The sequence below is a fragment of the Triturus cristatus genome, chromosome 12 (genome assembly GCF_964204655.1).
Source record: "Triturus cristatus chromosome 12, aTriCri1.1, whole genome shotgun sequence".
NCBI classification, from domain to species: Eukaryota; Metazoa; Chordata; class Amphibia; order Caudata; family Salamandridae; genus Triturus; species Triturus cristatus.
The window spans coordinates 169652763-169675250 of record NC_140595.1 but is presented as its reverse complement, the minus strand read 5'-3'; the positions used below and the strand labels follow the sequence as shown (position 1 = coordinate 169675250).

Genomic DNA, 22488 nt, shown 5'->3' with positions numbered 1-22488 from the left:
CTGGTGCCCCCCCCCCCCCCCTTGAATCACTAGGGGGGCCAGCACCCAGTTTGAAGACACTTGCCCTAGACCATGGATGAACAAACAATATCTTAAGTGCTTCATGAAACAGGGTTGAGCCCACCTTGGTTTATAGGGACCCGGATGATGAAGCATGACACTGCTAGAGTGGGTGAGGTTCCTTAACAGAACCTAAAACCACTTCCCGTGGGTTGCCTTCCATTGTTTTTACTCTCGATACCAAAAGGTAAACCAGTTAAACTTAGGTTGTACGCTATCCTCTTGTAATGACCATCTGATTAGGAAGACTTTATCCTGTATCCTGGAATTTCTCTCTCGCCTCCGGTCCATACAGCTGCTGTCTGAGACCGGGTCAGGGGCTTTGGTGTGTCTTAGCACGCCCAACATCCTACCAGGTTGTCATTCCTTTTAATAGATCTTGAAATTTGCTTAGTCTCAGGCCTGGATTTAATAACCGGCATTAAAGGAACATGTCATGCATCTTTCCAGGCACCAATCTGGGTCAGGGTTATATCAAATGAACTGTTTTGGTAACCTTCTAAAACAGTAGAGAAACATGGCCCAGTGCCTAGTCACTGGTCATAGATGCCATGGTTTCCTGCACAGCAAACTCCAATAGCTGGTTTTCAACTCCATGGAGCTACAGGTCGGGAAGGAATCCACCTACCCTTTTCTTTCTCTACTTTTGAGTGTGTATAACACATTTCCAGGTTTGAGTAGACCACTCGCAGCTTTAAATGGTATTAAAACTACACAGAATGTAAAATGTACATTGTAGCTTGAGTATTCACTTAGCCCATGCATATTCCTTCACAATAAAATTGAAAACAGGCATGCATAGGTCTGTGTTTTGACAGCCCAGCTGTCCAACTAACATATTGCTAACAATGGACATAGAGTCTAGACGCATGCAAAATGTAAATTATGTCAGCGTAAATTCTGTAATTTCGGGTACTCCTCATTATGCAATTCCCAAAATTAAGCTATTACACTATGTTGCATAATTAAAATTATTTTGATGGAACAACGCAAACAACCAGAACGCGAGTGGGTATAGTTTAGTGAAATTATGATTTTTTCTGGCTTTTTATAAGCTTGGAATGCATCCTGGAATAAATAACTGACAGAAGGAAACGTTTTGGTCTAAAATACAGCACTAAATGACAGGTTTGCACTTTGAGTAGTTATTTGTAGTTTTGTGTACCTTTCCGAAAATTTCATTTTATCAGTGGCGGCTGGCACAGGTAAGAGCAGTGAGGCAGGGGTGGGGCCGGGTGGGGGGGATAGTAGTCAGACGACAGGATAGGTAAAATTAATTAAATAAATAAATAAAATCACTTACCTCGCGCTCCCCGCATTGCCGACTCGACGATGCCGCGAGCGCGAGGTATGTGATTTGATTTATTGTTTTGTTTAATTTTACCTATTCCGTCGTCTGTCAACTACCCCACCCACCCTGCCCCACCCCACCACCCCGCCACTCTTACCTGTGCCGTCTGCCACTGCGTTCAATTACACACAAACAAATGACACAAATTTAGCATACCCATCATTAGAATGGGTTTGGGGTCTCCCTTTTCAGCCATCGACTTTCATCAACCAGCTTCTTTCGGCCATTGGTTGGGACTTTGTCAATCAGGCCGTGGCTCAGGCCAGTGGTGTTATTAATCGTGTCTCACATAATAGTATTGGTTGCAAGTATCCTTCCACCTCCACTAGGGTGCTTGCATTGAACTGCCTTTGGGCCTACTTTACAGTCCTCTCTGGAGACACCTTCCGCTCTGTCCTGTGTTTCTGCTGTCCTTTGTTTCTGCTGTCCTTTGTTTCCTGCTCTGATGTGCTAATGCTGCATGCTTTTGCACACTTAACCCAGAACTACTGGCTTTGTCATTGCATGTTTTGTCTTGCTACTCCTCAACCCTGCACTAATTCCAGAATCTGGAAAAATCGTCCCCTAATAGAGTTAGGGTGCGGCATATCATTATAGTTGCACAGTTACTGGTTTTTCACCCCGAGTATATTCTTCAGCTGCAAAGAATTTGTACAGAGAAAACTAAATAAAAAAATGGCTAATGGGTAGGATTTCCCGAATCCTGTCCCATTAATGTTAAACAGGCAGGGTTCTGTTAAAAGTAGCACATTGTGTAAGGCTCAGTCAAGCCCCTCTGTGCTCTGTAATTAGTGCCACTAGTCTTTGTGATGTTGACAAGCCATAGTTAAAGTCTTCAGGAGCAAATAATCACTGTGAAGAAGCAGACGTTCACACTTAGAATGTCTTGTTTTGGGAGCAGTGAAGCGCGCCATCGTGCCCCTGGACCTGTAATCTGCAGACGAGGCTCCGGCTGCATACTCACACAATATGATGCTCTTTTAGGTATATAAGTGAAGCCTTTGGATTCCTGCCCTAATTTGTATAGTATACCCCAGTATGCATAGGTAGCCATGACAATGTTTTTGTTTGATACAGTGCTTAATTTCCGCCGGTGTTTGCCAGTCCTCGGCACCAATTTATTTTTAAACACTGGCACTTGTTTATAAAAGATACACCATGTGGTGGCGCTCTCAGCCTGTTTTTAAACAAAGAACCACCGTAGAGTGTTGAGCAATTCCAATTCAATGTATTACCAAAAAAAAAAAAAACTAGCACTCCCATGCCACCCCTACAGCTTGGAGTAATATGGATTAGTCCACGATCTCACACTTTTTTTTAAGTGTGATGGTTAATTGGTAATGCTGGCATTGGCATGCAGCAGCAGTGGCTGGAGCGGCAGGTGGTATCAGTTGAGAAGGGAGCACTTTGGGCTCTGGCACTTATATTTTATACAAATGAGGCACTGGTTTTATAGCAGGTAGAACCAGCTGATGGACGGTTGAAGTGAGAGAAAAATGCTCTGCTTTGAGTGTTAATGCTCCGGACCAAAACAATTCAGGCCACCTTTATCGCTGGGATATAACGACCAGGAAAACAAGTTGCTGCCTTGTGAGGTGAAATGTTCTTCTTCCAAAACCACCCCCTCTTCCCAGTTGCACTCCTGAGCTCATTAACTATAAACTGATTGGAGAAAAACGATGTCCAATCAGTTTGGCAGAGACTTAGCATGTCAAGATACATGAGCAGTGGTACAGCAATGGAGTACAAAGTCCTAGTATAAATGAGAAAACATCCCTCCATTTGCAATTTGTGCAAAAGACTACCATCATTGTGTTTCAACGGGCCACTCACGCCCCTGGCCACTGGCCAGTGGCTCCACCTAATGATAGCGGAACCCCAGGACTCAAGGCTTTCGGGGCGTTGCCAATTTCAGCAATTGATAGTTTGGGCGAGGTGTTCTACATGGTGACAAATTTCCCAAAAAAGTAATCCATAGGCGTTCCTCACTGGGGTCCGTCCCCTCTTTGCACTGCTTGGGAACCTAACAAGTAGGCTTGTTTATGAAGTTCTTCGATGTCGATCGAAATTGAAAATTCAAATTCTCAGAATCAATTGTTATTCAATGAATTACCAATGAGATTTTTGTAGCTCATTATCATTCGTATTCATTGTGGTGAAAACAACTTTCAAAATTTGAAGCGCTTGTTCATAACCAAAATAAAGCCGTCCCATCCAATGCATTTCGGGCCGGATTAGCCCTTCATCAGGGGTACATAGAATGAAACTCGAAGGTTAGTGAAGAGCGTATGAACGCTTTCTCCCACTCGCAATGCCCTTTGTCAAGATACAGGCCTACTTTAAAATGGAGACGGTAAGAAATTCACTTTATGATGTTGGATGAAAGAAGTTATTCTAAACCTTACTTGTCACAACACCAGTTTGAACTTATCCTGTCGGCCTTTGGGAGCCGGTGCATTTGGAGCACTATTTGCTACGGTTTGAGAGTAAGCCAGGAGTATCCTGGTTGCAGTTGTGGTTTACTGATGGAATTCAGGATTAAACCAGGGGCTCCACCAAAGCAAATCCCATCTACTCGCAGCAAAATCATTGTGGATCGGACTCGTCCAACATAGTGAGGAAAGATGGAACAGATGCCGTGAACTATTTGCAAGAAATGTCAGTTACTTCAAATATTTAAATATAAACAATCGGAAAAGTGTATATTTATGAAGCACAGGACAATTCAATAAGAGGTTTACGCAAAGGTCCAGTTAGGGTTTTTCCGGTTTTGAAGGCGCTCTTCCCTACCTTTTGGGTATAAATGTCTAAGCTTGGGGCAAAATCATGAAAAAGTGTCCAGATCACTGCACATCTCCAGACATCAACAACCGAAAGCACAATGTATTCCAGCAAAGCAACGAAAGGCCCTAGGCTAATGTAAATATTAAATAAACCAGCTACCACAGGCCAGATCCTCACTGGAATACTTCAGAAACAAGCACTGGCAAGGCCAGTATGCCCGACTTGCATTTTGGCTCCTGACTACAACATTTAAAACGCCCCCCTGCAGTAAAAAAGAAAAGAGAAAAGGATTGCTGCCAGTCTTCAATGCATCTAAGAGAGATGGAATTTAAAGTGTGATGAGTCATTGTCCTTTTGAGGTGTTGAATAGCCCCTGATGCATTGAAAAGCAACAACTCCATAGGAAGCAGAAAGGTACACCTAATTGCCAACAGCAGGTAGTGAGAGAGAAATGCTCTTTTAGGAGGAGCTAAAGTCCATCTGGGTATATTTGAAAGAATTGACATCAATATGCTGTGTAGACAGCTTTGCCGTCAAGCCAAAACAAACAAATGAAAGTAGTAAGAGGCATCAGACTCATGATTAAGCTAGAAAAATCATTAATGAAATGCCCCAGGCACATGACAACTCTACAGGAACCAGCAGTCGAAGGGACCTAGCTCATTAGATTACTCTAGGACCTCATTTTAAAATGCTCTAGGAGTCGTTCGTAATATCACAGAAACAACTGGTAGAGGACCAGGCTCAGAGTAATCCTCCAAAAAACAAGTGTTAGAGGCCCAGGCTCATTTACGACTGCACAGAAAACCAAATTTTCAGATTTCTGTCTCCCTCTGACACCCCATGGGCCCAATGACCTATGACTAGATCTCATCGCATTACTCCAGAAAACCAGCATCCAGACTTCCCAGTCCACGGTAGTACAGAAAAGCAAGATACACTGTGCCTAATCTCATTGTAATTCTCTAGAAACCCACTATAGGTTATAAACTCAGCACAGGTTTCAAGAACATCAACAAAACAAGATAACTCAAGTTCACTGAAATACTCTAGAAAACCATCCACTGGAGGTTATAAATTCAGCATAGGTTTCAAGAACATCAACAAAACAGGATGACTCAAGCTCACTGAAATACTCTACAAAACCACCCACTGGAGGTTGTAAACTCAGCATAGGTTTCAAGAACATCAACAAAACAAGATGACTCAAGCTCACTGAACTATTCTAGAAAACCACCCACTGGAGGTTACAAACTCAGCATAGGTTTCAAGAACATCAACAAAACAAGATAACTCAAGCTCACTGAACTATTCTAGAAAACCACCCACTGGAGGTTATAAACTCAGCATAGGTTTCAAGAACATCAACAAAACAAGATAACTCGAGCTCACTGAAATACTCTAGAAAACCACCCACTGGAGGTTATAAACTCAGCATAGGTTTCAAGAACATCAACAAAACAAGATAACTTGAGCTCACTGAAATACTCTAGAAAACCACCCACTGGAGGTTATAAACTCAGCATAGGTTTCAAGAACATCAACAAAACAAGATAACTCAAGCTCACTGAAATACTCTAGAAAACCACCCACAGGAGGTTATAAACTCAGCATAGGTTTCAAGAACATCAACAAAACAGGATGACTCAAGCTCACTGAAATACTCTACAAAACCACCCACTGGAGGTTGTAAACTCAGCATAGGTTTCAAGAACATCAACAAAACAAGATGACTCAAGCTCACTGAACTATTCTAGAAAACCACCCACTGGAGGTTACAAACTCAGCATAGGTTTCAAGAACATCAACAAAACAAGATAACTCAAGCTCACTGAACTATTCTAGAAAACCACCCACTGGAGGTTATAAACTCAGCATAGGTTTCAAGAACATCAACAAAACCAGATAACTCGAGCTCACTGAAATACTCTAGAAAACCACCCACTGGAGGTTATAAACTCAGCATAGGTTTCAAGAACATCAACAAAACAAGATAACTTGAGCTCACTGAAATACTCTAGAAAACCACCCACTGGAGGTTATAAACTCAGCATAGGTTTCAAGAACATCAACAAAACAAGATAACTCAAGCTCACTGAAATACTCTAGAAACCCACCCACTAGAGGTTATAAACTCTTCAAAGGTTTCGAGAACATCAACAAAACAAGATAACTCATGCTCACTCAAATATTCTATAAAACCACCCACTAGAGGTTATAAACTCAGCATAGGTTTCAAGAACACCAACAAAACAATACAAAAGCTCACTGAAATATTCTAGAAAACCACCCACTAGAGGTTATAAACTCAGCATAGTTTTCAAGAACTTCGACAAAACAAGATAACTCAAGCTCACTGAAATACTCTAGAAATCCAACCTCTTTTGTTCAGGGAAGTACGGAAGACTGGATTGTTTAACCTTTTCACGACAAAAAGAGGAGCGATGACAACCGTCACATTCTCCTCAGGGTCCTTCTTCCAGTTTCTTACAACTTCCCTTAAACCAAGTGCGTAGTCTTGACCAAAAGGAGATGTAGGAACTCAAGTAATCTACCACATAAGCGTAAGGTAAATATATTCACCACTGTGCTTTTATGGTTTGTTTTAAACCGAATAAAGTTTCTTACTACTGCATATTCACCACTCATTACCATTAAGAATTCTTTTATACTCCTGAAAACCAATAGCTGGCCAGTGGTGAGCAGTAGAGGCCATTGCGATACAGCAGAAAAAACAGAACAAGAGAAAGAGACTGATGTCTCAAAATTAAGAGACAAGTAAGCATCTTACCTCTGAGATTCACCTAGAAAACAAGGCCAAGAGCGCCATATCTACTACGCTACTATAGAAAATGAATGTACATAAACCACAGGCCAGCTACAATACTGCAGAAAACCAACAGAGGCAGAGCCCAGGTTCAAAACACTAGCACAAGCAAAGAACAAACAGCCTTTGCTCTCTGTAAAGAGACAGGAAACCAGCTGTCAGTGACCCCAGACTCTCATATACTAGCCATCACCAGGGTATTGCTGGTCCACTGTTAAATAATACAAGCAACATAAATAGAGGGACCTAAGAGAATACAGCACTCAGACTATTCAAAAGGCTAACGCTAGACTTACTACTGTTTTCTGGACAAACAGCCACCATAGAACACTAGATAACTGCAATAGACCAGAAAAACAAAAGATGAGACCCCCCGGTATTTTTCAGCTTCTCAGAAAAAAGGCAGCCACAGACTACAAGCCCAAAGCAGCATATATATATATTATATATATATTAATATATATATTAACCTGCCATGGGCCACAGGTTCAATCCTATACCTGTAACAGAGTCTAGGTGAGCAGTGTCCTCATATTTCCATTTGCTGTTAATGTGACTGGTGGTGAAAGATTGGTGGTGTCTTCCCGAGTCATGTTGAATGACTCGGTATAGGCTGAAACTCGGACCAATAACATAACATGTTTGTGTGCTACCAGACAACACCAGGAAATCAATCACCCAACCACTCATCACCAGCAGACTAGACTATAGAAGCACCTTGTATGCAGGGATTAGCAACCAGCTACAGGAAGATTGCAGCCCATCCTAAAAAGCAGCAGCCAGACTAGTCCTCAACCTCCCACACCAAGCCCACATCAAACCACATCATGGAACATACCATTGGCTCTCGATATACAAGCATGCACACTTTAAACTTTTCATCCACACCTACAAAGCTCCCTTCAACACAGACCCTGCCTACCTGAACAGCTACATTGGCTTTCATCAACCTTCCAGACACCTCCACTCTGCCGTTCTCTCACTAGCATACACCCCATGCATACACAAAAACAGAGCAGGGGGGGCACACCTTTTAATACCTGGCTTTTAAAGCCTGGAACAGCCTTCCACACCACATCAGACCCTTCTCCTCTCTTCTTGACTTTCCCAAGAAGCTGAAGGCCTGGTTTTTCGAGTAAGGCCCCAGGATGGCCTGACACACCTGCTACAGAACACCTGCAAACCCTCACGGGCAAGGCCGGCCTAGACGTACTGGGCATCCGACTTTTCCTTGGGAGGCTGGATGGGTGGGGGCCACTTTTGTTATTGGGGACTGGGTTTGCAGCAGTTTTAAAAGCATTGCAGAGTTCCTTGTATGTCTAACAGTTTTCAGGTAAAAATAAAAGTAACAAGATAACTCTGGTGAATAATATACCTGCTGCAGAGAGATCAGAGTTTTGTCTAGTAGCAGTTTTGACTCTTGTAAGGTAGCGCAGAGGGTTAATATGCCTGCTGCAAAGAGAGTGTACCATGCAGATCACAGGACAGTATTTTATATGTATAGCTCACGGGTTACTGCTTTTGTCACAGAGATCATTTTGTTACTCTGCAGTTCATAACTTACAATTGTAATTTAGGTTAGGAAAGTTATGTTTTTCCCCCTGTCTTTCATTATCCTAGTTTTTCTAAAAGCGGTTAGTTTGGCCAGACATACGTTTTTATCAGTAGTCAACCCTAACCTCTGTGTTACCTTCTGAATCCTACATTTTTGCTTCCCCGGACCAAGGACTCTTAAAAAACTACCTACGAGTGTGAATGACATGTGAATCCCACACCCTGTAGTCCCCTTTGTCTTATGTAACATTTTCCATACACTGATATGCACACGATTCATTATCTGTATGTGTGTGTGATGTAAAATGCTCCAACACCCTACACTTGTATGGAAGGTTCTATAAAACAGATGAAATGCATGTGAGTGACGGGCTATGGAGAGATGAGGGGCACTGTTTGAGGGTGATAGTGAGGGAATTAATGAAGAGCCCTAATAAACATTGCTGTATCCTGGTGCGCAGTAAGGTTATCATTTACTAGGTTTTAAAAACTAAAATAATTGAATATATAAAGAAAAATGTGTTTTAGACCGCACCATATTTTACCAAATTTTATTGAGAGAAGAACCCCCCCCCCCCCAAATTCCTCCTGAAGTGGGTAGTCTCTCTCTCTCTCTCTCTAGCTATGCACCATATGGTGTGGTCTGACAAAATTTCCCAGGGCTTCCTTTTTTTATCAAGTTTTATATATAGCGCAAACTTGACCCGAAGGTATTGGGTATCAGAGCGCTTTACATGAGCACCAGTTGCATACAATAGGACACATTCATTTTTGTTAGGTACGGGGAGATTTTGTAATTTTCCCAGAATCACAGGATGTTGAGCGTCGTTGCCAAGACTGGAACCTGATTCCCCAGATTTGAGGTCAACCACCCTAACCGTTAGGCTACATCCGAGTCCGGCCTTGCTCACGGGTGATCAGCGTGCTGAACTCCAGAACTAGAAAAAACAAGGTTCATTAACCCCAGGCCCTCTTCAACAGCCCAGAAAGCTGTCATAGGCCTAGGGCCATGGACATGCTAGAGAACACTCCAGTACTAGAAAAAATAAGGTTCATTAACCCCGGACTTCACAAAATCCACAACCTACTGTAACAATTCAGAAACTGCCCAAGGCTTAGGGTCATTGAAGTCTACTCAGGATTATACAACTCACTGCAAAAACCCAGAAAAACCCAGAATCAGGAGACCAGACACAATGTGAAATCACTGAATACCAAAGAGGCAGGTCACATGAAGACTACAACACTCTGGAAGAAGCAACAGAAAGGAGGAGTGAGGAAACACAGACTAGATGAAGTATTCACAAACTCAGAAGCACTCTTCTTGCAGCTATATTCCAGAAATACCTGCTCGCCCTCTCCAGTTCACCAGAAAATCGACATAACGACTACCTCTTGGTCATTGCAGTACCCCGGACAAACCATTGGCTGGTGGCTGGAGCTCAATCTATTGTTCCACAAAGTAGAACACGTCACATGCTCTCTGAAATACTCCACCAAGAACAAAAGGTAGAGCTTGGGAACTACAGTGCCACATACAAAAGTCAACCCTTTAACACCATCCTCATTGGTGGATTTCGTGGCCAATGAGAGAAGACTGTAGCCATCCTAAACTTGTTGTTGTATCTAATCGCAGCCATGCTGGCGTAACATTCACATTATTCATTATCCATGTTCATAATTCAAATATATGTAGATTTTAAATGCCTCAATGAACCATCCGTAATTTTTAAGTTTGTATTTTAAGGTGAGTACTACGCTCACGAGCCACAAAGGCACCCGCCCCAAGTTCAGCAGTAGCTGGTGGGATTGTTGTTGGATATATATAATCTGCGTTTCTCCACTCGCTTCTGCAGCTTGTTACCAAAGACTGGAGCACGGACACCAAGTAAGTGCAAGAATTTCTTTTATTTTTTCTTTAGTAGCTAATCGCCATTATGAGTTTCAGCCCCGGAGGGCCTTGATCACATATATATATATTATACACCAAAGTCCCTCCACCAGGAACATAACCAGAGCACACTTGCGGGTTCAATGTTCATTTTATTTGCACTGGGCATGACGCGTTTCAGAATCAAGCCAAAACGCGTCATGCCCAGTGCAAATAAAATGAACATTGAACCTGCAAGCGTGCTCCGGTTATGTTCCTGGTGGAGTGACTTTGGTGTATAATATATTGGTGCAGGCCACATGCTCTCCGGAGGGACCCATCAGCAAAGAGTTCGGCAGGTGTGGTGGCACTTCGTTGAAATATATATATATATATATATATATATACACACACACACACATATAGATACATATATATACACACACACACACACACACACATAAAGATCATGCAAAGGACATCTACATTGAGGAGTCCAAGGCAAAGACACACACTGCAGGTGTCGATGTGCAGTAAACCACATTCTCAGGCGTCAAAGGGGGGCACCCCACTGCAAAACCCTACCATACCTTGAGTCGAACACCGCATATACACTGAACTGGCCAACATTCTCAGACATCATATGGCCCAGGTCTCGTCAAATGCCTACAAGGACTGGTATTATACACCCCCCCCCCAGTGCATTGCAGGAGCCCACTGGCTCAGGACACCGCAATACCCTACAAGACCTGGAGTCAAACGACCAAGGTGCGCTGTAGACGTCAAAGGGCCCAGGCTCCTGCAATATCCTACAAGATCAGGAGTCATAGACCTAGGTGCACTGCAGTAGCCCACACTCGCAGTAGAAAAAGGATCAAGTTGACCGCAATGTCCTATAGGATCAGGAAACAAACGCCCCACGTTCACTGCACAGCACCACATTAACAGGCGTCAGGGGCCCAGGCCAATGCAATATCCGACAAGACCAGGAGTTCGACGCCCCAGATGCAGTGTATTGGCCACATTAGCTGGCGTTAAATAATCCTCATCGCGGAGATATCCTACAAGACCAGGAGTCAGATGCCCCAGGTTCACTGCAGCAGACCACTCGAAAGTGCCAGGATCAGTGCAATATCCTATTAAAGGAGGTCAGACACTCCAGGTGAACTGCACTTCGACCACATTATCACACATCAAAGGGCGCAGGCCACAGCAGAACACTGCAAGATCTGGAGTCAGACACCCCAGGTGTCCTACAGCACACTCCTTTAACAGATGTCAAAGAGCCCAGGCAACTGCAACATAATCCAAGCTCATGAGTGGCAGATCCCTGGGGCACAGCAGCACCCCCACATTATCGAAGGTGGGAGGGCCCGTGCCACTGCAATATTCAGTGCGCCGCATTATCATGCATCAAAGTCAAAGATGGCACAGACCTTCTCACACAGCACACCCACATCACCCGGATTCACAGCCCATCTCGCACTGAACGCCCACATCACCCAGATTCACAGCCCATCTCACACTGAACACCCACATCACCTGGAGGCACAGCTGTGCTGACACTGCACACCCACATCTCAACAAGTAATGTGACTTCTCACACTACACAACCACATCACAGGAAGACCCAGCCCTTTCCACGCTACACACCCACATCACCAGGAGTAAAGGTCCTGCTCACCCTGCACACCCACATCACCATCAATTACATCCTCTTCATGCTGCTCACAAACATCAAAGGTAGTCACAGCCCTGCTTACAGTACATAACCATAGTTGCTGCTCTGCTTACACTACCAACGTACTTTACTGGAAGAATATGAGTCCTGTTTACACTCACATCATCAGGCATCACACTCCCGCTGACAGTGCACACTCACATTATATGGGGTCAACAGCCCAGCTCACACTGCACACTGATCTGCCAGAATTCAATAGGCCCGTTCATACAGCACAGCATTCTATTATCCAGTCAGCATTTCTCACTCGCACTGCAAACCCACATAATCAGTAGTAGAGATCGCGAGCAAGGGCATAATGTTCTCGGAGTATGTTTTTCTAAAGCGCAGCGTCTGCCATGGACGCTACTTGGTGCTGACATCTGTCATGGAGTGCAGAGTGGTCCAGTTATTTACCAGCAATCTTCATTACTCCGAGTCCTGGTTTTCCTTGTCGCGGACCTCAAATATTAAGCATCCGCTTGTCTCATCCCACGCAACTTCTGAAGACTGCCAATGACGTGAGTATGACTTGAACATCGATCGACGCCTAGACTGCTGAATCAAGGAAGCTACTGCCTTTGCACAGCCCATTGCCTGAAGATTTACAATTTAAGGGCCATACTGCCAACTGAAGGTGAATCAGAGTTGCTTGTGGTGTCTGAGAGCCCTTTGTGGGTTGAGGAGTTACTGGAATCAGTCGATGATCTTGAAATACTAACTGACGCCTCCAAAATGGGACCTTCAGAACCTCTGCCTGATCAACCTTGATCTTCTGTAAAACACTTGGGAATAATAGGATTGGCGGAAACACATAAAGAAATCTGAACCCGAGGACCACCCTTATAACTCATGTAAGTTACAACCACCCATTGTCTGTTCTGATTGGCACATCTTGATTCTTCAGTATTGAGGCACGATGGAACAGAGCCAGATGTAACTGCTTTGAGCTCGTTCCAATTAAAGGAAAAATTCTCCCAATTTTGGCCCATCATCCCTGGACCGACTCCTCCCCCAGTGCGGCTCCCAATGTCAACCTGCCGACATCCATGGTTACTGCTATGGTTGAGTGAACCTGCAGAGGGGAACCCATAGCCTGAATTTCTTCCTTCACTCACCATTCCATTGCTCTCACAATCTCCAGTGTCAGTAGTATGTTCTCCTCAATTTTTGACAGCTGGGATGCCAACGGTTCAAGAGCTGATTTACGAGAGGATAGGTGTAACTTGCCCGGAAGCAGAATCATGGATTGCCACCTTTAGGCCTTGAACCCTCAAACACTCCCTGGCTGAGGGAGCTTTGCCGGCCAGAAGGCAGGAGAGATTATAATGAATGTTTTGCATCTGAGGAAGGGGGAGAAAGATTCTGCCCATGTCTGTTCTGAAGTGTATTCCGATAATCTTCAATTCTTTTGTTGGTATCAGGTGAGACTTCAACTGCTTTATCAAAAAACATGAACCTTCAGCAGGCTCACGGGTAGAGGCGCTGGCATGGGGGGTACGTGCGAGTGGTCGTGCGGGGAGGGGGGGTCGCCCGGGGAGGGGGGGGATAAATAATAATTTAAAAAATTTCCTTTCCCGGTCCTGCGTTTTCCAAGCTCCAGTTCCTGCTTTCCTGCCTCCTCAGGAACAGGAAGCAGGCAGCCTCCCTACCCTCCTCTAAGCCAATCACAATGCTGCAATTACAGCGTTGTGATTGGCTGGGACGCCGACTGCACAGGCGTCTATGGGGAGGCCATTCTCTCCATGTAGGCTGCATGCAGCCTACATGGAGAAAATGGAGAGTGCGCATGACTGGTTTGGTAAGCCCCAGGGGAAGCAGTGGGGCGACGCACCTCCGCCCACATGGAGGAGCCGCCCCTGACGATCACCATTGAAGTCTGTGCTGTTGTAGTGGCTGCCCTAAGACACCAGAGCAAATGTCCTCTAGGAAGCAGACTAGCTGCTACATTCTTGATAGCATAGCTGCTTCCTCTGCTCCCCAACTGAACTGATAAGCCAAGTTTGGAAGCCTTTTAGCAATGAATAGATAGTATAGTTTGTATTTGCCAAAGCCCCAATTGAAACATTAGAAGCAGCACACGGCCTATTAGTAGCTATTTCCACTCTTTTATTAACAGTGTCAGATGGAGCTATTTCTTCTGCATTCATTGCCCCTTCAGAGGGGGAGAGGAGTTGGCCTAACGGCTAGGGCGCTCGACCTCGGACCTGGGGAACTGGGTTCGAGTCTCGGTAATGACGCTGAACTTCCTGTGATTCTGGGCAAATCACTTAATCTCCCCGTGCCTAACAAAAAATGAATGTGTGTCCTCATGTAACGTAACTGGTGCTATGTAAAGCGCTCTGATACCTGATTGGATTCAGGTCAAGTTCGCACTATATAAAACTCTCCAAAAAAAAACAAGAGGCTAACCCCGCCATCAAGGCATCTACCTTGACAGAAGCTTGGACCTTCTCCGCAAAAGCCTGTAGCAGATACCCTCTGCTCAAAAGCACCAAAAGGAATGCCCACTTCCTTTATTTTACCTTCCTGAATACCCCATGTAAAGGTAAATTGTCAGACTCCCTCCTCTCGTATTGGCAGAAAAAAATCTCTATCTTCCTGTTATAGAGATTCTGGAAAAACTATTTTTTCTCAAAGGTGCCACAAAACACTTTAAGTTCTGGCCCTTGGCTGAATCTGACTTGGACTTCCACCCCATCAGCATCCTTTCTGAAGCATCAGGGAGAATCGAGCACAGCATCTTGGAGAGATGCTTCTGTAATTGCCATCTTTATCATCATCGTATGTCCCGGACTGTAGGTATTTGACTGGAGGTGTGTCCATCAATCTCTTAAATCTGGGGTTCGTCTGCCACTTGGTGCCTCTTAAATGAACTCTTGCAGATCTCTTGGTACCAGGAAACAAATAGAATATAGAGAAAACTCTCACACTCTGCAGTGTTCCTTAAAGTGCAGCTGATCACACAAGGAACTTGGCCATCTTCCTGCTTGTGAGCATTGCCTTAGCAACACTACAGCGATATTCTTGCGTGACCGGCACCATGTTGAAGTCAGGCAGCGACTCGCATTATTTTACTTATGTGTTTACTTTTGGTCAAGCGTGCATTTTCTGACTCCCCATTCTAGGATAAATGGGGGTTGGAAACATTATAAATTCAACCCCAGAGGACTGCTAGAACTAGTGTCTGACTGTTTAACATGCAGCAGGCGAGCCACGAAGTCCGCTGCAGCACGACCTTCCTTGGGCCCGCCTGTATCCTCTACATTTTTTAGATTACTCAAGCAGACCCTCTCAATATTATCAAGAACAAAGGAAAATGTATATTAAATCTACACAAATTATTGCAGTTACTTAGTGAATGTGGTCCGCAGAAACAAAAAACTGGATGTGTGGACAGTGAACTTCCTTTTTATGATGCATCATGGGAATGGTAGCAGAAAGTGTTGGCATTTTGGAGAGATGGGAAGGGATCTATTATGTAATGAATGCCTGTGCACAGAAGCGAATGCTCAATACGTGAGGACAGGGATGAGGAAGACAGATGAGGAGGTAATGAGGTCTCCTGGAAGTCTTCATATGTAGGGTGGACAGCCTGTTGGAGAGTTGTGTCTTATGACAGGTGAGTTAGGTATGCATTAGAGCAGGGTTATGCGGTTATGATCGATTTGAATATGGCTGGGTCCAAACTGAGGTGGCATGGTGTGGCAAAGTGACGATGGATTGGATGTGGCTTCAAGTAAATATCAATGGCTGAGATAATGCGAGCATTCCATCCATCACTTTTTTATATACATTAGTGGGACACGCTAAGTGGGATGGGTATGCCCAGTTTACACTGTGCTAATGAAACCAAACTATACCCATGGCCACTGAAATGATGCGCTTCTGCAACTGCTGCGTTCTAATCAAAATTATGGATTTGCCATATTTGCCACATAATCCACCTTCTGCTGCTTAATCTACAGATTTTAAGAAAATAATTGTTTCTGGCATGAATGGATTAAAAGTTACTAAAAACACCGATTTTGCCACACAGTGGAAGGACCTTTAAAGGGTTGATTGGTCACATTTCCGTTGCTTGCTGAAGTGTTTGGGTGTAAAACTGGTGCTAATGGGGTGGAAATATTTGCCCATTCAGTTTTAACATGAGTAAAAATAACAACTAATGAAGTAATACTATTATTTAGACAGTTTTATATAGCGCTGGAAAGACCTGGGGGTATCAGAGCGCTTTACAGGCAAAGACAAAGGCAAAAGAACACTAGACAATAGTCAAGTTCGAGTTAGGGAGCAAGTTATACATAAAAGACTCAGTGGGGGTCAGGAATATAGTAGTTAGTGGAGAGGAGATTAGGATAGAGGCGGAAAGGAGTCCCGTGGTAGGCTAGGTGTTGGAATCCGTGGGGTGGAAGTGTTGAGGAGAAAATCCTTTAATTGTCTTCACAAAATGTACCACATTATGAGGGCATATTTTTCCATTTCTTGACGCAAAATATAGCCACCCCTGCCACATGATTTGATCCATACCAGCCGCATAATTCCAATGACCCCAGCTATACTGGACTGTTGAGCCCTTAATGGGGAAACCGTCTTGGGTTGCCTGTGTTCTGGTTCAGGAGGTCCTGGCCTGGAAGTTCAGGCTAGACTGTTCCTATTGGAGCAGGACCAAGACTGATTTGCATATGGCTGGGTTTAAACCGAGATCACATGGTGAGTAAATTCCAGTGCCTGCGACTAATTCAAGCGTTCCAAACGTCACTTTTTGTATGATTTATTGTGACACTTGACAGCTCCTTTTTGAGTGAATTCTGTGGAAACCTGCTTGAATTTGGTCACTACCATCGAGACTGAGTACTGCGCTCCAATAATTTGAATAGTAGGGTTTTTTTAGCACTTCTCGACAGGGGCGCAGTGTATCTTAATGTATTTTCACGTATGGGAGGGGAAATGACGTTCGTGGCGCACTGAAGGTCAGCACTCCACTGAGTCACCGTTCTCACCTAACTGAGAATAAATGTGATATTGCACCGCATGGGCGTGAGTGTATGCATGCGTATAATTTATGAATATATTCTGTAAGCTTTACTGGAGCGAACATTAGGGCGACAATGCAACACGTCAAAAGTCCTAAAACGCAAGCGGTTCTGTAGGGACTCAACCCTAGATTCCAGAACGCACTTTTCATGACCCCACGCAAGTTGCCACGGATGACATTACAAAATACGTCACCAGTAATATATGTGACCCCTGACAACCTTGCCCACGTCTGCAAAGGCAGCCATGCCGCTGAATAAATGCGTGTCCCCTCCCTCCAGCCACCCACACACAAGAGTGACACTCATTGTTTTCACAATACAACATTTAAAACTTTCTCTGCTGGTAGGATATCTAAGTACGCTAAGCGCTCGCCACTGACATCGGAAGTGGCTGGAAGGTGATACAGAGGTTGAATGCTGGCAAGGCCAACTCATACTTTTGAGGTTCGTAAATCAAGAAGCTTTAAATCGGATATTAGTAGCCGCCTGCTTGAAAGGAATGTCAAATGTAGGCACTCATCATTCATTTTACAGTGTGCGTCGGGAGGCCTGCTGTGTGGGGGGAAAGGAGTAATGGAAGCCTGCGCGTCTTTTTCTGTGATATTAGATGGTACGTTGTTTACTACTGAAGATGGGTTCTGAATGCAACGCATTACATCCTCATTCACAGGGGTTATGTGGGGGGCACATTTATGACTTTTGTCGTGCAGGGCTGCACAGCAAATCACCTTGCTGCCCCTGCGTCACAGGGAAAGGGCAGGAACTTGCCATATTTATCCAATGCAGCGCATTCCTGTCCTTTTTCCTTGTGCTGGAGCCGTTTTGGCAGCCTAATGCCAACGCAGGCACCCTTGCACCATGGTGCCTGTGTTTTAAGCAGGCTTTCGTAAATGAAGCGACACCTTCCTGCACAGAAACAATCCTGAGAGGCTTTTCCCTCATTTTATGTGTGCTGCATTCAGCAGCACACATAGAAAGAATTAAACAAGCATTGGCATGCCAATAGGTCTCGCCTTTGGGACCTTATAAGTGTTTAGCCATGCAACAGTTGCATAACTAAATACTTATTAAGGTTCCAAAAGCGAGACCTATTGGCTATGCCAAGCGGCCGTGCGGCCGTGAAAGTGAAACATCAAAGTGAAAGTAATCACGGAAAAGCACGGCACACGCGCCCGCGCACATGCACGGTAGCTCTGGGCTGGCCTGGTAGCACTTTTTGGAGCCCTCTCAATAAGTCTCGCCAGACCAGCGCATGCGCTGGGTCAGGCGAGACCTAAAAAGGAGGCTGAATAAAGATACTTTTCTCGTTGCGCCTCACCTGGGAAGGCCTATCTTTCCGGCGCATTCCCAGGTGTACAAGGCCTTGTAAATCTGGGAATGCATCAAAAACAATTGGGAGTTGGGTTGGAATGCCCACGCAACATCCATGGAACGCCTGCACAGGGCAGAGTAACACAACAACACAGCAATTTGGGCTGCGTTGCGATACTCCAGATTTTTGGAGCCATGCAAAGTGGGTTTGCGTGGCTTCAAAAATCTGACTTACGGTTTGGGTCGCTCTTGAGTGGAGCAAGAGCGATACAAACGGGTGATAAATAGGGCCCTTATTAGTCTCATCAACATCGCATAAAGGTACACAGACTATTGCCCTCAAAACACCTCTGACCCATATAAATGGTGGAACTGAGCTTCACGGGTGTACGCGACATAACATACCAGCTACGTTTTTTTAGGTAATGTGGAGGTCACTAGTTCAAATCCCGGCAAGGGAGGCACAGCCTTTGATCCTTCCAAGGAGAGTAAACGAGGCACCATAGTTTGTGTATCTGTAGTCTCTGTTATTTATAGCGCATAGAAACTGCACTCGTTTGGTATGTAGCGCTATATCTATTATTATTATTAGTGCTGGAGTCATCCCTACGAGACGCCATGTTGTCTTAGGTCAGGACTGCCAAGTACATCTGTAATGTCCATTGACCCAAACAGTATGGAGCATTCTATATTTAATTTCTATTTTAATCACGTGTCGAACGCGGGCGAGGGGACGCTCTAGTTTGCCGTAAGGGTACAACCCGCAGCAAGGTCATGGGGCGGAAGTCGGGGAACCCTCGCTTCTACGGCGAGAGGCCCAGCCCACACCAGGCATGGGAATCCTCTGATCCATCTTCAAAATGTGCAACGCCGAGTTCCCTTAGAAACAGAACATTGACAGGGAGATGCGAGGAGGCCCTGCCACCCATCGAGCAGCAACAAGGTCACCGAGCAATACACCGCCCCTCCCCCACTGGGCTCCGAAACACATCTAGCGCCGTGGTAAGGCATCAGTTTGAGGGAATGTGAGAGGCGCTGAGGAACAGAACTGGTGTTAAACGTGCCTCTCCGGACCATGTCACCTTTCTGACGCCACTTAAATTCGAAGAGTTCGCGAACACAGGCAGGGGCCCTTTTTCGCCACCTCTCGTAGCCGCGGATAGTAGGCAACCCGAATGTCGCCGAGATATGAATGTTTCTCACTGCCCCGTTAATACCTTTCACAGCGCCCCCCAGGCCCAGAGGCTGCAGTCCATGTTAGCACGTTTTATACGTTCTGTGCCTCTACGGTCCAGCAGCATGTCTGCGCTCATTCTATGCCTTCGCTCATTCTTGGGACCCCATTAGAAGCATAGTGGCCCGGAACCTAGGGAGACTTTAATGGACTGGCAGCGGCCTTCATGCTTCAAATGCGGAAACTCAGTCGCCGGGCAGGAGTAGAAATACTTCGTAAAATCTTCAACACCCACCTCCCACCTATCTCGCACCTCCCTCTCACCCAAAACACATTGTTTTATTCCAGGCCTTACTTAAGTGGAGATTGTTTCCCCCCAGGGAGTGAGGGGGAAAGGGATGGATGGACGGACTTGATAGCTTTGGAATGAGGGGTGGGTGGGTTTCGGCACAGCGTTCTTGCCCTCTCGCCCGAAAACGCACAGATATATAATTCAGGTAGCCCAAACCCAGGTTGCGACTGGTCATTTTTCGTCGGACAAACACTATTTACACATTGACTTACAGGTTTGCATAGCCCAAGGTCACATATCTAAAAGCCTATATTCGTCACACCAGGGCAGGAGCGTGTCGCTTCTAATATATATTTACCATTGGGGGTGCAGGGGTGGGCGCCTGGTGCGTTTATCGGGGGCTCCCGAGTCCCTACGGTTCAGGATTACCGCTTTCAGATGGCAGGCTACCGAAGGGGGCGGGCCACCAACCGGGGACAAGGTTTCGCAGGACAAAATGGCCACAGCGTGGAGAGAAAATTACTCCTTCCGTACTGACACATGTGCGCCTGGCTTCACACTCAGACGGGCAAGGCGCTCTGGCGTCCTTACCTAGTCCGTGGGTGTGGGGGTGGCTCCGATGTCTCATGGAGGCTGGATGCACGCCTGTGTGTCAGTCAGTGCGCGCGTGTACAGGCGCTTGGACCGAGGATGCTCAGACACGGACGCAGCAGGGGAACACACACCTGGTTTCTTACCTGGTCCTACGGTTCTGGACGGTTTCATCCCCCGGTGGTATCTCTTTAGTGACTCCTGTTGTGCTTGTCCGCGTTTGCACGCATCTATGTGCGCGCGTCCCTGTGTGCGTGAGTGTGCGTGCGTGTGCTTGTACCAAGGATGCTCCGACAGGGAAGCAGGAGGAGGCAGATCCTGGGTACCAGAAGGATGCTCAGCGGCAGCTTCTACACATCATCACACAGGAGCACCGGACGGTTCCATTCGCTCCTTGGGGGAGTACGCGGGTTTCCCTGGGAGACTAAAGACGGGGGTTGACATGAAACCCGGAATAGAGACGATGCGTGGTTGCGTTAACGGGCTGCATTACCGACAGTCAGTCAAGGAAACGTTTCTAATTCATTTGAGCAGTTGTTCCACTGGTAGTTTCCAGCGTCACCCCGTGGTGCAGGCAGGGGTTGGTTTGTTCTGCTTCATTGACATGCAGTGAATGAGGTGGCACTGGTAATGGGGTATTATTAGGCAGCTGAGCGGGGATGTGCTTGATGCTCAGAGGAGTCAGAGGCAGTGGGTGGGGGGGGGGGGATAGAGGATGCACCAGGAGGGTGCACCGTGGCACTAGGAAGGGTACATTATGGTCCTGGTGATGGATCTGAACGCACCCAGGTTTTATTATAGCGTTTATTTCCTTAAACCTGGCAGAGTTCCCACTTATGGCAGCTAGATTTCGAAGGAGGCGGCGTGTAAAGTGATGTGCTCAGGATCACACAGTTGGGTCAAGCGAGTTATATATTAACTTTGAATTATGGTAATGTACTCAGAATGTACCCACTGGACACACTTTTCCCACAGTATTTTTATTACAAGGATGTGCAGAATGATGGAAGTACATAGCAGTAGTGATGGCCCCTGCATATGAGTGAATACCATTTGTGATTGTATTAGCACAAAATGTGCACCGGCATGATCTACATTTAGTTAATAAAAAAAATAATAATAAGTGCTAGTGCTCTCTTGTGGAGGACACTGCAGCTTGCACCACACAGTGCCCCTGCCATGCTGCCAGTGATGGTAACAAACACTACTAACCATCACACTCCTACAAGTGTGACAGTTCAGGCTATTTCAGGCCCCCAAAGCTATACAAATGGTTTGTGCAGCAGGTAATAGTCGTTTTTAATGTATATTGAATTAATACTTAACTGTTGTTGTGGTCATCTCTAAATTAACCAGACAGTGCCACCTTGTGGCAGACTGTCGCAAGCACCGGTGTTGACATTTAAGTGAGAGTGCAGAGCACCAGAAACCACTGGCTCAAATTTAGCACTTTCTATATTATAGTTACAAATGTTGTGGGCACAATCAGAGTACACTTGAGTAGTCCATAATGTGTAGTAAATATAAAATCCTTTATTCTGCTCCACTGAGACAAATTTCATATTCATCTGTTCGTAACTTTACAGAAACATGGTTGTTTCCAGCTTCGTAGATCCTCGCCAACACGTGTTTTGTCCTGCACAACCGCTATGACTTTCCCAAGGCTGAGGAACATATCAGGGGTAACGAGCGCTATATAAATGCAAACCTTTTTCCCTCTTCTATCCCTCCGCTATCTTTCTGAATCCAAATAACTGACTAACCTATCCACCACTCAAATTACTTTCATATTTCACTATACTAATTCAACACTAATACTTTAGGGGTTCTGGAGTAGCGTGCTACTCGCCGAAAAAGCACTTTGACACCGCATCAGGGGTAGTAAGCGCTATATAAATGCAATTACAATACAATA

The 22488-nt window shown here is 45.3% G+C and overlaps 1 protein-coding gene across 2 annotated transcripts in view; it reads right to left on the bottom strand.

Moving 5' to 3' along the window:
- The window catches only part of SV2A (synaptic vesicle glycoprotein 2A), a 291859-nt gene extending 270972 nt beyond the window's left edge, over positions 1-20887 (bottom strand). Inside the window, exon 1 of one of the 2 annotated variants that reach the window (XM_085639941.1) lies at positions 20708-20887. The gene's annotated coding sequence lies outside the window, so the exon portion shown is untranslated. The remainder of the gene's footprint in view (positions 1-20707) is intronic. The other variant, XM_085639940.1, reaches the window with a different exon arrangement.
- Positions 20888-22488: the final 1601 nt, after the last annotated feature.